Source organism: Pogoniulus pusillus, chromosome 15 (assembly GCF_015220805.1).
Source record: "Pogoniulus pusillus isolate bPogPus1 chromosome 15, bPogPus1.pri, whole genome shotgun sequence".
NCBI lineage: Eukaryota > Metazoa > Chordata > Aves > Piciformes > Lybiidae > Pogoniulus > Pogoniulus pusillus.
In genome coordinates, this window is record NC_087278.1 from 27,577,496 (window position 1) to 27,590,359 (window position 12,864).

Sequence of the window (12,864 nt, forward strand, 5' to 3'; positions counted from 1 at the left end):
CTGTGTTCCCAGGCCCATCAATTACCAGTGAACGCTGACTGCTGGACTTCTTTCCGCAGTTTTGGGAGTCCCATGTGGATGCATACTCCAGTGGCTATAGCTTCTGAAGGCTAATCACTGCAAGATTCTAGCATCAACAGATTAAAACAAATAGCAAGTCTGCCCCAAGTAAAAAACCAGGCCCATAATGCTTACGTTTCATGTCTTAAGCTCTACTCTTAAATGGGCAATTTTGACTTCATGAGCTGAGTCACTTCTATTTCCAACAACGGTAAGATGGAAGTGCTTCCTCTGCACTGCTTTCTACAGAAGCCTCCTCTCTGTTGACAGAGGGAGCTATGAAGTATCAGCATCACTAGGTTAAAGCTACCCTTTGTATGTAATCTATAAAGAAAGTCTTCTATATATATGCATTATTGATCTAAGTAGATCAAACTAGGAAGACCATGAAGTATCACAGTATGAACACAGATATACTTAACAGCAACAGAATACACACTGAAATATAATCAAAGACAACACACTAAAAGAAACCAAAACTCCACAGATACATTTTAGCACCTCTGTCAAGGTTTGTAAGCTTCAACTAGACAAAACCAATGCCAAAATTCTCTGCTGCTAACACAGGTCCTGCCCATGTAGGTGGCTTCCTGAGGTCCTAACTGACCAAAGTCCCTGGTGTGATGAAAGAAAACAAAAAGTTGTACAAGGACTTAGAGAAGCCAATCTCCGCTATTACTAACCATACCATTCCTTAAAGCTGGAATCCATGTAAATCCTGCAGTCTCTGGAGCTCCTGGAAGCCACTTCTCAAACTCACTTGTCAGAGTCCCTGCAGGCTTTCAGAAGAGACAACACTTGACAATGCACATAAGTTAGGAAACCAGCTTCTTTCTTTTTTCCCTTCATTAGGCACTTCAAACACCCTGAAGGTCAACAGGTCACTGTCTGTGCTACCTTCAGAAATGTGACTTTAGCTGAACTGATATCTCACTTTTCTAACTGAACACTTCATTTGTGCAAATACATTTTGCTGTATTGAAATTAAGTTCATACTCAGTGTTGCTCTTAATCAGGGCCATAAACCACACCTCTGCAATTTACATGCCATAATCTGAGCTTGTTGCAACTGGACAGTGAAGACAAATATTTCTAAGCACAAAATCTACTATGTTGAGATAAAAATAATTACATAAAGCTTTATATTCATACAAGTAAACCTTCTCCTTTTTTCTCACACATAAAAATACAGAATTTAAAACTAAGTAAAGCAAAAATAAAACCTTTTCCTTCTTTAAAGCTTTACGCTATTGGACAAAAACATTTTTCTTCCTCTTACTGCTCCATTTGTGTGCACTGCAGAGGTTCGTAGGTGTGTAACTGCTACCTCTGCTCTTCAGGCCACTGTACTCACACCTCTACCTCCAATATACCTTTAGGGTTTAGAATATCTTAATTTCTCCACTTTCTACCCCATTTCAGCTTGATACTTCTTACTAAGAGCCGATTTCTGCACCAATACAATGCATTAGTTACTACAAGAACAGTGGGACATGTAGCAGAAGATACAAGACTCTGTCTTACTTGCCTCCCCACCATCATTCCTCACAAAAACCACATAACTTTCTACCATTCAAAGGTATCATCTTATATAATGTGAGATACTGGGTCAATAGTATTTTGTGCCTGGGGGAGGAGGAAAGCATCCATGTGGAGTTTCCAAGCATATGTTGTAAATGTGTGAGTGATCAACCACATACATGCTTAGAGAATCACGTGTGTGTTTTATGAGCAGGCCCAGAATATCTGCAGACCTAACTTCCTTCCCCACCCTGCGAGGTGCTGCCCATAGAACATACCCTGGGTCACCCTGGTAATGCACAACACCCATTTTTACAGTTGTTGCTTTCCTCTACAGCACTTTCCTGGCAGAGAGAGGCCTTTAGTTTCCAGAACTGTCAATTGCCTTTCAGAAGCACTAAATTCACACATTCATATTTGTACATATTCATAAGCATTTACTCATTTGTAATCTCTCGTGAGAATTAATATTATTCCTCTACTTCCATCAGACCATGCAAACTGCTGCTTACCTATGGCACGTCTGTTTATAGGAATGCCTCATTATATATAATTTCAAGTTTCAACTGGAAGCTGTTTTACAGAAGTGACAACTACTTCAGTATTTCTGCTCCATCTCTTTTCTGATATTGGCAGGAGACACGAAACTGAACTCAGCAACAAGTTTCAGTGAGACATTGCGGGTATGGACCGAGTACAAACCTGAATTAGTTCAGGTTTGCAAGTCATTGTTGTACATTTGTTAATCTCGAGCACAATGCACTTAATGCACCACGGTGCCACTAAACAAACTAAGGAACTGGAATAAGCCACTGAGTTTTCTCAGAATCAGACTGTCCTGCTTCTGGCAGCTGTCTGCATACAATTCATAATACAAAATAAATCTGAAGTGCAGCAAAGAGCACAGTATCTCCTCCAACTAAACACAACCTTCTTACAGAATTGAAATCACAAAGCAGAATATAACACATTTACTTTTCTGGGACTGAACATGCTTCTATATTTTGCATACCCTTGGAGAGCATTCAATTTATTGTTAAACAGAAGTGTAATTGACACATATATTGCATTTCCTGGTTTTTTTTAATGCATTTGCCTATATTCCAGCATGTAAAGCATGATCCTTAATACCACGGCATAAGGAGCAATCTTGCTTCAGCAAAAATACAGTCATGTTACTGGATGCACATGTAAGGACAGCACATAAAGAGCCACGACAGCTGCCTTTCCCTGGGAACTTATCCTCAGGCTCCTTCCAGAGTCAGTGAAGAAGGAAAGACTACTGCTGCATGTTTTGGTGGATTGATCACTGTAATAGAATAAGGATTTCCTCTGTGTTTGTAAAGAGTTCTTTAATACAGAAGTCAGCATCAGCCCTTAATTCAGACTGCTCTGAAATCACTTGAAAACCATTCATTTTCTAATTCTCTCCTCCAATATTTTCTGTATTTTTTCTCAGTATAAATTGGGTCCATTAGAACTAATCTCCTGCTAGAAGGTTGATTATGACATGAAAATCATGTTCCAGCTAAGAAAAGCAACTCTTCCATTCACTGACCAAAGGTATTGACTTGTAACGGATCTTTTTGCTTTCTTTCTAAAAACTGAACTGTAAACTTAACTTCTAGATCCTAAGTAAAGTGGTTAGCTGAGGATTACAACTGTGTCCCCCAGCCCTTTTCATTGCACTCAAAGCTTACTCATACACAAGGAATTTATACCAGTGTAAAAGGTAAACTACATAATCCTAGTTTAGAAATTGAATCTGTTTAATTAAATGTGTCTTTAGACTGACTGCTATAAAACATAGTGTTAACAGTCAGATTTAAACCTGTTGTATGTACTTATACCCTATAGAAGCAGCATACTGCAAAATATATTTACATCTATTTCAGAACCAGATCAATACTTCTGAGCAAAGCAAACTAACTGGATTTTGTCCCCTCTTCTCAGAAATTAAGGCAAACTGGTTCTTAAGAGCAGGAGAGGTCCTTATTTTCCAGCTATGAGCAGGTGACTTCATCCTATCCCACTACCTCTTTCCAGTACTAGCCAAGCTTCTACCATACCTAAGCAAAAAGTCAGTGCTGAAAACCTGATTTAAAATTAAACAGATAAACATGACTGCCACTTAGAGCAGGACTCTAAATACCATTTACTAATATTGCAGCACACCTTAAGCATCTCCCTAAGCCTTGTCCAGCAAAGGCAAATACCTTATGTAGTGAATCTAAGCCTACTGAACAGGACATCAGCTTTCCCAAAACCTTTCAGACTCACTTAAGGTAAAACCCAGATCACCTTGACAGTGACTAGGAGACTACAATGGAAATCACTCATATATGGGATGTGGTTTCATTTGAATTGTGTTCTGTAAAACTATGCTCCTCGCAGATGGTTCCAAACGTCATCAAAGTGCACTGGCCAGTTGAGCCTGCTCAGTTCTCAGGACAATGAAAAACAAGGCAAGTTTAAGCATTCGGCACCCTTCATGAGATTAGTTCAGTATTGTTAACAGTACAGACCCTCGTGTATTTTAACTGTAATCACTGCAAGGGTCATATACTGATACAGAAACATTAAAATAGTATGAGATCCAATTTTTTTTTCTGGGGATTTTGCAGAAGTGAAGAATACTATCCTTGCAAAATAACTTTGACCTGCAATTTTAAAGGAACGAATTCCCTTGAAATACAGGTAAATACTCATTCTTTAAACAATAATCACAGAATATGCTTCAGCTTTGTTACCAGGATTTCTTTCTTATTCAAAAGAACAGGAAATGGAGAAGGGGTGAGGAAAAGACTTCTGTTAAAAAACAATTCACTGAGGGGTCTTTTAGCTGGCAATCGTCAGCACTGCTCAAAGCCAATGCACCAAATTTAACTCAAAAAGTGCTGATGGTTGTACAAGTCACCACAGTAGGAGCTGGTGCTTTGGGCCACTCAAGTTCATTTTTTGGTGTTACCACAGGGCATAGAAACTGGGGTTTGGGTGAGAAAAGATTTGCTCTGTATTTGATGCACTGGGTAAAGTGGAGTTCTTAAAATCACCAGCCGCCCAAGCAGCTAGTAAGCCAGCAGGAGGCTAGTAGGAAGATAAAGTAATTGTCCTTTATGCCTCTGAAAATACCCAATATTAAACAACCCTTTTATTTACCTGAGTTTCAATCTATGTTTGCAGCTCAAAGGAAACGAGAGGCTGGAGAAGACAGAAAATAAAGCTGTCAGAAATATTAAAGGGGACACTCCTTAGGCTGTCATAAAACATATGGTGCCCTCACCTAGAAAAGCGTGCAACTAGGAAGGATGTGTCCTCTCTAAGCAACAAAAACTTGTTCAGACAATGCACTTTATGTATATAGAATGTGCTGTGTATGTGTCTGTGCCTGTGCGTTCCACCAGGTGCTTGATGAGGCCAGGTACTGCAAGAGTGATTATCTTACACTTATCTAGGGTGTCCATCAGTGGAGTAAGAAGCACATGGTCTTGAGACGCTCTAACACACATGGGACTGTAGCCTCCATTCTTCACACTGTGTCCAAAGAAGCTGTATATTATGGTCTTGACCGGAATATTCTCATTTGTTACTAAATTTCACATAGGGAAAGAGATATGGCTTCAAATTCCTCTACTCACAAATTCAAAAGGCTGTTTTCCTAACTGGGTATAAGCATATCATGCAAACGGAATAAAATTCCCAAAGCCCCCCAACATCTCATTGCCACTGAAGAGAAGCTCATTCCTGGTTTAGGTTTAATTTCATACACTGTCTAAACCAAATTTGGATCTGAACTCAGCTACATAATATACCATGACTAACTGGACCCTTTCTCATGTCTTGAAGTTATGGAGAACACAAACAAAACAATTATAAAAAACAAGCACAGAAGACCTATTTCCAAGGTGTAGGGCTCAGCTGCCCATTTCCTCACGAGCATCACTCTCATCAACTTTAGTGGGAGCAGAGCTCTGCCCATTTAGGGGACACGTGAGGATCCTTATGCAGAAAACAGGAAAGAAAAATCCTTCTTTGCTAATACAAAGAAAATCCTTACTATAATACTAATCTATTTATAATTGTCAAAACCCAACAGCTTACAACAGAACAGAGCTTTGGCAATATTCTAACATACTGTTGTCTTTTTAGAAGAACTGTTCATTTACTTTCTCCTAAATGCAGGAATTCTCACTTTTCAATAAATGTTTAGTTTTTGGTATACCTGTATGCCAACATCAGAGTGCTTTATATTAGGGTAAGTACCAACTGCAGGCAGAAACAAAGCTTCTGCACACAGGTTGCATTACAGCAGCACTCTCAGAGATGCCAAGTCTCAATCTCCTCCCGTGCTTTATGCAGTGATAGTTAACTACACCACTTACAAACCTTCCTGGAATGCAGCAGTACAGTTTTTACGATGAGTAACAGAAAACTGCTGTTTCATGATCCCGAACATTGAGGAACTATCCCATCGTAAACAATGCATCTGACAGCTTAATGATATTGCTCAACCTAACTGTTTCTGGCAAGCAGCACATCTGATAAGAGTGCAGCAAGGTGTATGTTTTAAGCACATTTTTGTTTTCTCAGCACAGAGACCTTAGAAGTGCACCTTATAATTTCAAAAATCATTAGCAGCTACCTGCAAGCTTATGTGAAAAACAGTAAGCTCTCAGTTAAGTCTCACTCTGTACCATGAGATCGTAACAGGACGGTCATCATCCCTAAGAACTTCTCACAGCTGGAGCTCCAGTAAGTACAGACAAAATCCAAAGGCTTTCATTTTCTTTCTAAAAAGCACATGTTAGCTTCCATCACTTACAAAAACTTATACTAAGCTAAGTTGGCACCCATGTGTTAACTGAATTAACTGAAAACCAATCAATACATCTCAAATGTCCATCTGTTTACATAAGACACTTGCAGCTTTTAAGTCTTGTGCTGCTGCAAGATTTCCAGCATAACAGTCACGTTCATTGGGTTCTCATCTTCAAATCGTGTCAGAATACACATGCTCTCTGCTTGCAAAATGCAACATACAAATGCCAGCCTCTCTCTAGTCAGCTGGAGAAACCTCATAAATCAAAAGTGACTAAAACCTGGCCAAATACTATAACTTAATTAATTAAATAAATACTTCTCTGGCATTCCCACTTTAATAGTCGCAAAGAACGTGTTCTGTAGGATGAATTAATTTCAGAGGCAACAATGTATTTTCCAGTGCTATAAAGAACTAAGAAGTAGCAGATACAAGTAGCTGTTCTCAGGTAAGTCTGAGGTGGGAAAACATTTTGATGAATAACTTTGCACTAGCTCCTCTTTTAGAAGAAACTGCTTTTTAATCTGAGTGGCTCACTCCAACAAGGCTGCAGACAACTAGCTGTTTTCAAACTGGGACAAGGAAAGCCAGAACACATTATCCAGCAGTTCTACAGCTGGAATCAAACTTCCTTTTTAAAAACTTGAACTAAAGTTAATCCTTTGCCAGAGATGGAGCACAATGCAGCTATGCTAGCAAAAACAAACGAACAAAGAAAACCCCACCAACCAAAAAAGCAAACAAAGAACCCCAAACACACTCACAAAACAAAAACAAAACCCCCAAAAACTACCAAACCCAACAAACCAACCAACCAAAAATATTTCCTCTCTAATCTTAGGATATTGTCAGCTTTCCTTTACAAAAGTTAAGGGGCAGCTACCTGTCATTGTGTAATAATGGACGTCCTGGACGTCCTTACTGTACTATTGTTGTTGATAAAGATCGCGATGTCGAACGCCTACAAATTTCCCACGTGCCTATTTCGTCGGCCTGCTGATTAAAAAAAAAAGAAAATGCTAGAGGCCATTACTCATGAGCAGTAAGAAAACAAATCACTCTCATATCTACTCCTCTTGCGGATTCCCACACTTATTACTCAAAATCCCACAGCTTGCTATTGGTTCTACCCTTGACCAAAGTACAGGCTGAGGCAGCATGCCATCTCCAGGAAAAAGCCGATCATGTTCCTCCCGGCAAGAAGCTCTGGTTATTCTAGGATCGCAGTGGGCTCGAATAAAGTCCCTTAACTTTTCTAGAAGGCAGAGCACGCTCCCACCACTCTCCGGGCCAGCGCTACTGCAGGCCAGCTGGGACGAAGCGTGGTCTCGTTCCGCACCCTAACCAGCAGATCGCTTTTCCTCCTGACCCGTTTTGGTATTGAGCGCGAAAGCAGACGAAACGAGTGAACCTTCAGCCCCTTGCATCGAGTCATTCTCCTGCTCCGGCAGAAGCGAGGAACGTGCCTCGCAAAAATATGTAAACAACCTCGTCTTACTGTTCCCCGCCTCTGATTCTCCCCACTCCAAGTGCCGGTGCCCATCGGTGTACCCCGCGCCCCACGGTCGCAGCATCCCGACTCGCCCCTGCGCGTCCATGGCAGCGGCGCTCGGGCGACCGCCGTTTTGCACTCACGCGCGCGAGCACGGAGAGACAATTACAATAATTTAAAGCTTCCTGTCCGCCAGCTCCGCCGGGATCCCGAGGGCTGAGCCATACCCGGGCAGAGCGCGACGCAGCGGCTACACCACCACACACGCGGGCACCGCGGCCAGCCCGATCCCGCCCGCCCCGGCAGCAGCGGGAGAAGAAGTAAGAAGGAGAGGCGTGCCAACTTGTGCCAAACTTCAGGAGATGTGCGAGCGCCCGGCAAGCAGCCGGCCGCACTGACAGCCGGACCCACCGCCTCCGCCCACCTCCCGCCCGCCCACCCCCACCGGCCGGTGGGAGCCTCGCGAGGCGCTGAGCGCCCGCCGACGAGGCGCCGCCGGTAGCCGCAGCAACAAAGTTAAAACGGCGGTGGTCGCGCACCTACCCGCTGTCTGTAATGTCTCCTCCGGGCGAGGGGTGCTAACTGAGACACTGGCGGGGTGGGGAGAGGCAGAGGTGCGGGGAGGGACCGGGAGATGGGTGTTTGGTGATCTCTTCCTTTCTCTCCCCTCTTCTTCCCCCCCCCTTCCCCCTTCTCTCTCTCGACTCTCAAGGACGAGGTGAAATCCCTTTGCTGGTCATGAGGCGGCTTCAGAGACAAACAACACAATGCGAGTGCAAATAACAAAAGGGAAAAAGAGAGGGGAGGGGGGGAGAAAGAGAAACCGGAGAGGGAGACCGGGAACAATGGGGGAGGAGAGGCTCGCCGCGCCGCGCCTGGCCGCCGCCGGCACCCCGGCAGGCAGGAGAAGGCGGCGGAGGAAGGCGAGGTGGCGGCAGCGGTGAGGGCGCTGCGTGAGGAGTCCCACCGGCGCGGCAGGGCTTCCTCAGACAAACCCCGACCTCCTGCGCGCTGGCTGGTGCCGCCCGCCCCGCCGCGCACTGAGGCGGCCCTCCGCGGCGGCAGACTGGCCAACGGTAAGTGACGCGCCTGCCATCCCCGCGGAGCCCGCTGATGGCCATCGCAGCCACCACCATCACCGTCCCTCGAGGGAGGATGGGGAGGCCACTGTCCGCAGGAGCCTTTCGGAGCGGCAGGGGGCACTGAGCTTTTCCCGCCGTTAGCCCCCCACTCTGGGAACTTCTTCACCAAACGATGTTGTGGGTTCCGGGGTCGTCGCTACCGCCTCCCTTCCCAAGGAGGAGCAGCCCCCCACCCCGTTCTCTGCTAAGAGTAAACACCCCAGATCGGCGTATCTGTGGGCGTGTGCATGTCCGCTCGCACCTCCTGCACCGGCAGTCCTGTCGCCCCGGTGCAATTGCGCACACGCACAGTCGCCCGGCATCTACTTTCCTTAAATCCCCTTTTCCCCGGGAGCTCCGGCCGCCGCAGCCTCCACGACTGCGCGGGAACCCGAAGGGGAAGCATAAGTTGCGGGTCCCACCGCGCCTTTCTCCTTTGCGCTGTCTTCCGGGGGCCGGCGAGTTGTCGCCCGCGGTCCCCAAAAAGCTGCGGCGGGTTTGAAGATCACCGCTGCCACCGGTGAGGCACTGCGAATGGGGCGCGCAGTGGCGGGGTTACCTCAGCTGCAAGTGGCCTGCGGGATCCCCGCCCGCCTGGGTTGGACGCCGCGGGGGCGGGATGGCTGTGGCTCTCCCCCTCTCCGCCCGGCTGGCCTGAAATCTGTCCCCGGGGCTGAGGGGCCCAGGGAGCCCTCACCGTGTCACCGCTCCCCCAGGCAGGCCGGAAGCGAGTGTCGCGCCTGGCTCCGCAGCCCGCCTCTGACTCGAACCTCTCGGTTGCTTCCTCCGCTAGCATCCCCAGCTACTCCACGAGTGAGCGCAGCCGTGTCCCTGGCTAGCCCCGCGGCCCAGCCACCGCCAGCCCGCGGGGACCCGGCCAGCTGCTCACGGGGCTTCGCGGGTGGGTGCGGGTTGTGTTTTCTTCTCGGCAGCCTCGCTTTTTCTGCCTGTACTTAAACTCGCTCTTGGGATCAAGCCTGTGTGCCGTCAGCGTACGACGCGCACCGGTGCGCGCCCGAGGTGGCCGGTCAGGACGGGATGAAACGGTGGGAAAGGCAGTCGCAGCCCGGGGCCAATGGCCCCGGCCCGCCTCCTTTAGTAATAAAGTCACGTTGTGCAAGTAAGAGGTATGTCCCTTACCCTCTCTCTCTTGTTGACTTAGGGGGCTTTTATTTTTTATGAAGCCGTTTCTACACGTGCAACACGCGGCGGAACGGTGAAGGGGGCTAGGCGGGATTTGAGCCTGGGAAGCGCTCTAACTATACACTCGGAGCCAAACTGTTCAAAGAAGAGCAAGTTCGGTTATTATTCAGCTCCACGAGGGAAGCCTTATCTCCTACAAATATTTGATGCTGGGACAAGTCCAATAATTAACAAGAACAATCAAACAAATTCACTGCCTTCTCGGGGATTTAAAAAGTCATCATCTGGAATTCATGAGCATTACAGCTTTTTACTTTTTTTTTTTCCCCCTGCTGCTTGGATACGATATTGTATATAATGTTTTCAGTCTGCGTGTGTGTGTCCCTAAGTGATTTTACCCTTTGATGCAAAAAGACGCAAACCACTAACAGCACAGATAACACTCACAGCTACTGATTCAGTGAGACTTAAGACCTCTCCGTAGGCATGGGGAGAGCGGGTGGTAATCCCGACGGAGTTAAAAAAAAAAAAAAAAAAAAAAAAAAAAAAGAAGAGATGCAGGAGTGTTTGTTTCGGGAATGTTTGTTTCTTCTCTTCCTCCCTACCTCTGTGCAGGAACCCCCACGTTTGTCCTGAGGGTGGGATGAAAGCATTACAGATCTAATGCAGCACTGCGTGGCACAAGGTTTTGCCAGCACTGCTTAATATAAGCATCAGCCCTCCCAGCCAGCCCTGTAACTCCTCTTGCCAAAGGAATAGCCAGAGAGGGAGAGTAATAGGATCCTTGCACTATGTAGTGTGGCCCTCAGGACATGTTTGCTGCCTGGTTGTAGTGAGCCAACAGGGCTGAATAAGTAGTGGCCCATGCCCCAGTTGTATCCTACCCACTCTCTGCCCGCCTCCTCGCCCACCCCCCCAAAACAAAACAAAACAAAACAACCCACCAAAACCCCTACAATCCAAACTTGCCTTGTTTGGATCAAATCCAAACTTTTAAGAAGGGTGCCCACTCACAAAGCTTCACCATACACTGCCCTAACCACCAAATTCTCCACAAATTCTCACACTGGTTATCAAAAGTCTCAAATCTCAGTCTCCACATCTTCATGCAAAACCCACTTCTGACAGCCAGCAGTCCCCGGAACTGGTGTGGGCAATGAATTGTGTTGTGCATGTAGCTCTGCTCTGCCTTTGGTAATCTCAAGTTTAGGGATCTAGAGCCAAGCTTCTCTGGCTTAGGCTCCCAGGAGTGCCTGTGTCTTCCCCACATCTTCTAGAGCTCTGTTCTGTTGTACAGTTCCTATCTATTTTTTCCCTGAAGTGCAGACCTTCTCCCTTCATTTCCTTATTTAAGCCAACTCGTCTCTTCAATCACGATGAAGTCCATTGCAGTTCAACACAAGAAAGGAATTAGGGTTGTTTGGTCCAAACACAATGGTGCGAGACTATTACACTCTCCACTGTGGGAACTGTAGTTGTCTATTACAATAGGATCAGTGGAAAAGATTACCACAAGAAGAAAAAAAAAGGCAGCTCCACTGGACTGGTACTAGCTGTATTTGAGTTTCTCTTAAATAATGAGGACTCCTGTAATCCTATTTCCAAACATTTTTTGAAACCATAGTTGTGAATGCCAATAATTATTTATTGTTGGAGATAATTCTGCTGTTTTTTTCCTTTGTTGTCATTAAAATCCTTTAAAGGAAGGATTTTCCCATTTCTGCATTGACTCATTTCAAAATTTTCAGTCAACCAAATGCTTTTTAGTAGAACCTAAAGACATCTCCTTATTTAGCTCTGCATAGTTGAGAGCACAGGATGTTGAATGTTAATGTACACAGGCTGGACACAGCTGGCAGCACAGCTTCAAGCCACTTTTCCACCCTGAATAACTAAAGAAAGCACAAAAGAAAATTTTCAGCGTGACTTACTCCATGAAAGGTAAGCTACTGTGCAAAACATCACTACCTATTTTAAATCTGAAATTTGCAAAGCTCTGCCTAACTTTCTGTTTCTGACCTGAAGGGAAGCGTGGCTGGAGCCTGGTTCTGTTCTAATGTTCACGTAACATGACTGTGATTAAATGACAGGTATCACTCACCTTTACAGTCAGCTGCGTGCACCTAAGAAGGAATTTGTGCAACTTAGTAAAACTGGTTTACATGCAGGTCCACTTCCACTAAATTTGCCCCATGCCTGTACTCATGAGTTCAACAATTGTCTTTTTAGGCACCACTCCTTAAAGGAAAATCGTGCAGGTAGATTGTGGTGGAGGGGCAGCAGCTCCAAAACTGAGGCTTCACCATGCCTCTACATGCCCAGACATGTTTTTCTGCCAGGACCCACGAGGCAGCAAACTAATTGTGTAACACACACACGCCCAGCCCCTGAGGTCCGGGCAGGTAATCCCCTATTGGGAGGGTCCAGGCATGTCTCTGCTGCCTATTGGGGCAAGGTTTGGCTTACGGCCAACCTGATTGGTCATTTTAGATGTCCAACGAGCCACGAATCTCGGCCCAGAGTCCATAAAGAGGGGTGCACAGCAGCACCACGTGGTCAGACGGTCCAGAGATTCAAACCGTTCAGAAGCTTAGAGAATTTAGACTCAGCTCTGATCCACAGCAGCACCCTGCTGCCCTGACCTGCTTGCATGGCCTAGACACAGGATCAGGCCTTACTCACTTGGAAGCATTACAGAGGATCAGACC

The 12,864-nt window shown here is 45.8% G+C and overlaps 2 long non-coding RNA genes across 2 annotated transcripts in view; one reads left to right on the forward strand and one right to left on the reverse strand.

Moving 5' to 3' along the window:
- Window positions 1-8,514, reverse strand: part of LOC135182132 (uncharacterized) — a 111,376-nt gene extending 102,862 nt beyond the window's left edge. The window contains exon 1 of the long non-coding RNA XR_010305056.1: window positions 8,436-8,514. This is a non-coding gene — a long non-coding RNA (uncharacterized LOC135182132). The remainder of the gene's footprint in view (window positions 1-8,435) is intronic.
- Window positions 8,393-11,873, forward strand: LOC135182131 (uncharacterized). The gene is made up of 2 exons (XR_010305054.1): window positions 8,393-8,968; window positions 10,176-11,873. It is a non-coding gene; the product is annotated as an uncharacterized LOC135182131 (long non-coding RNA).
- Window positions 11,874-12,864: the final 991 nt, after the last annotated feature.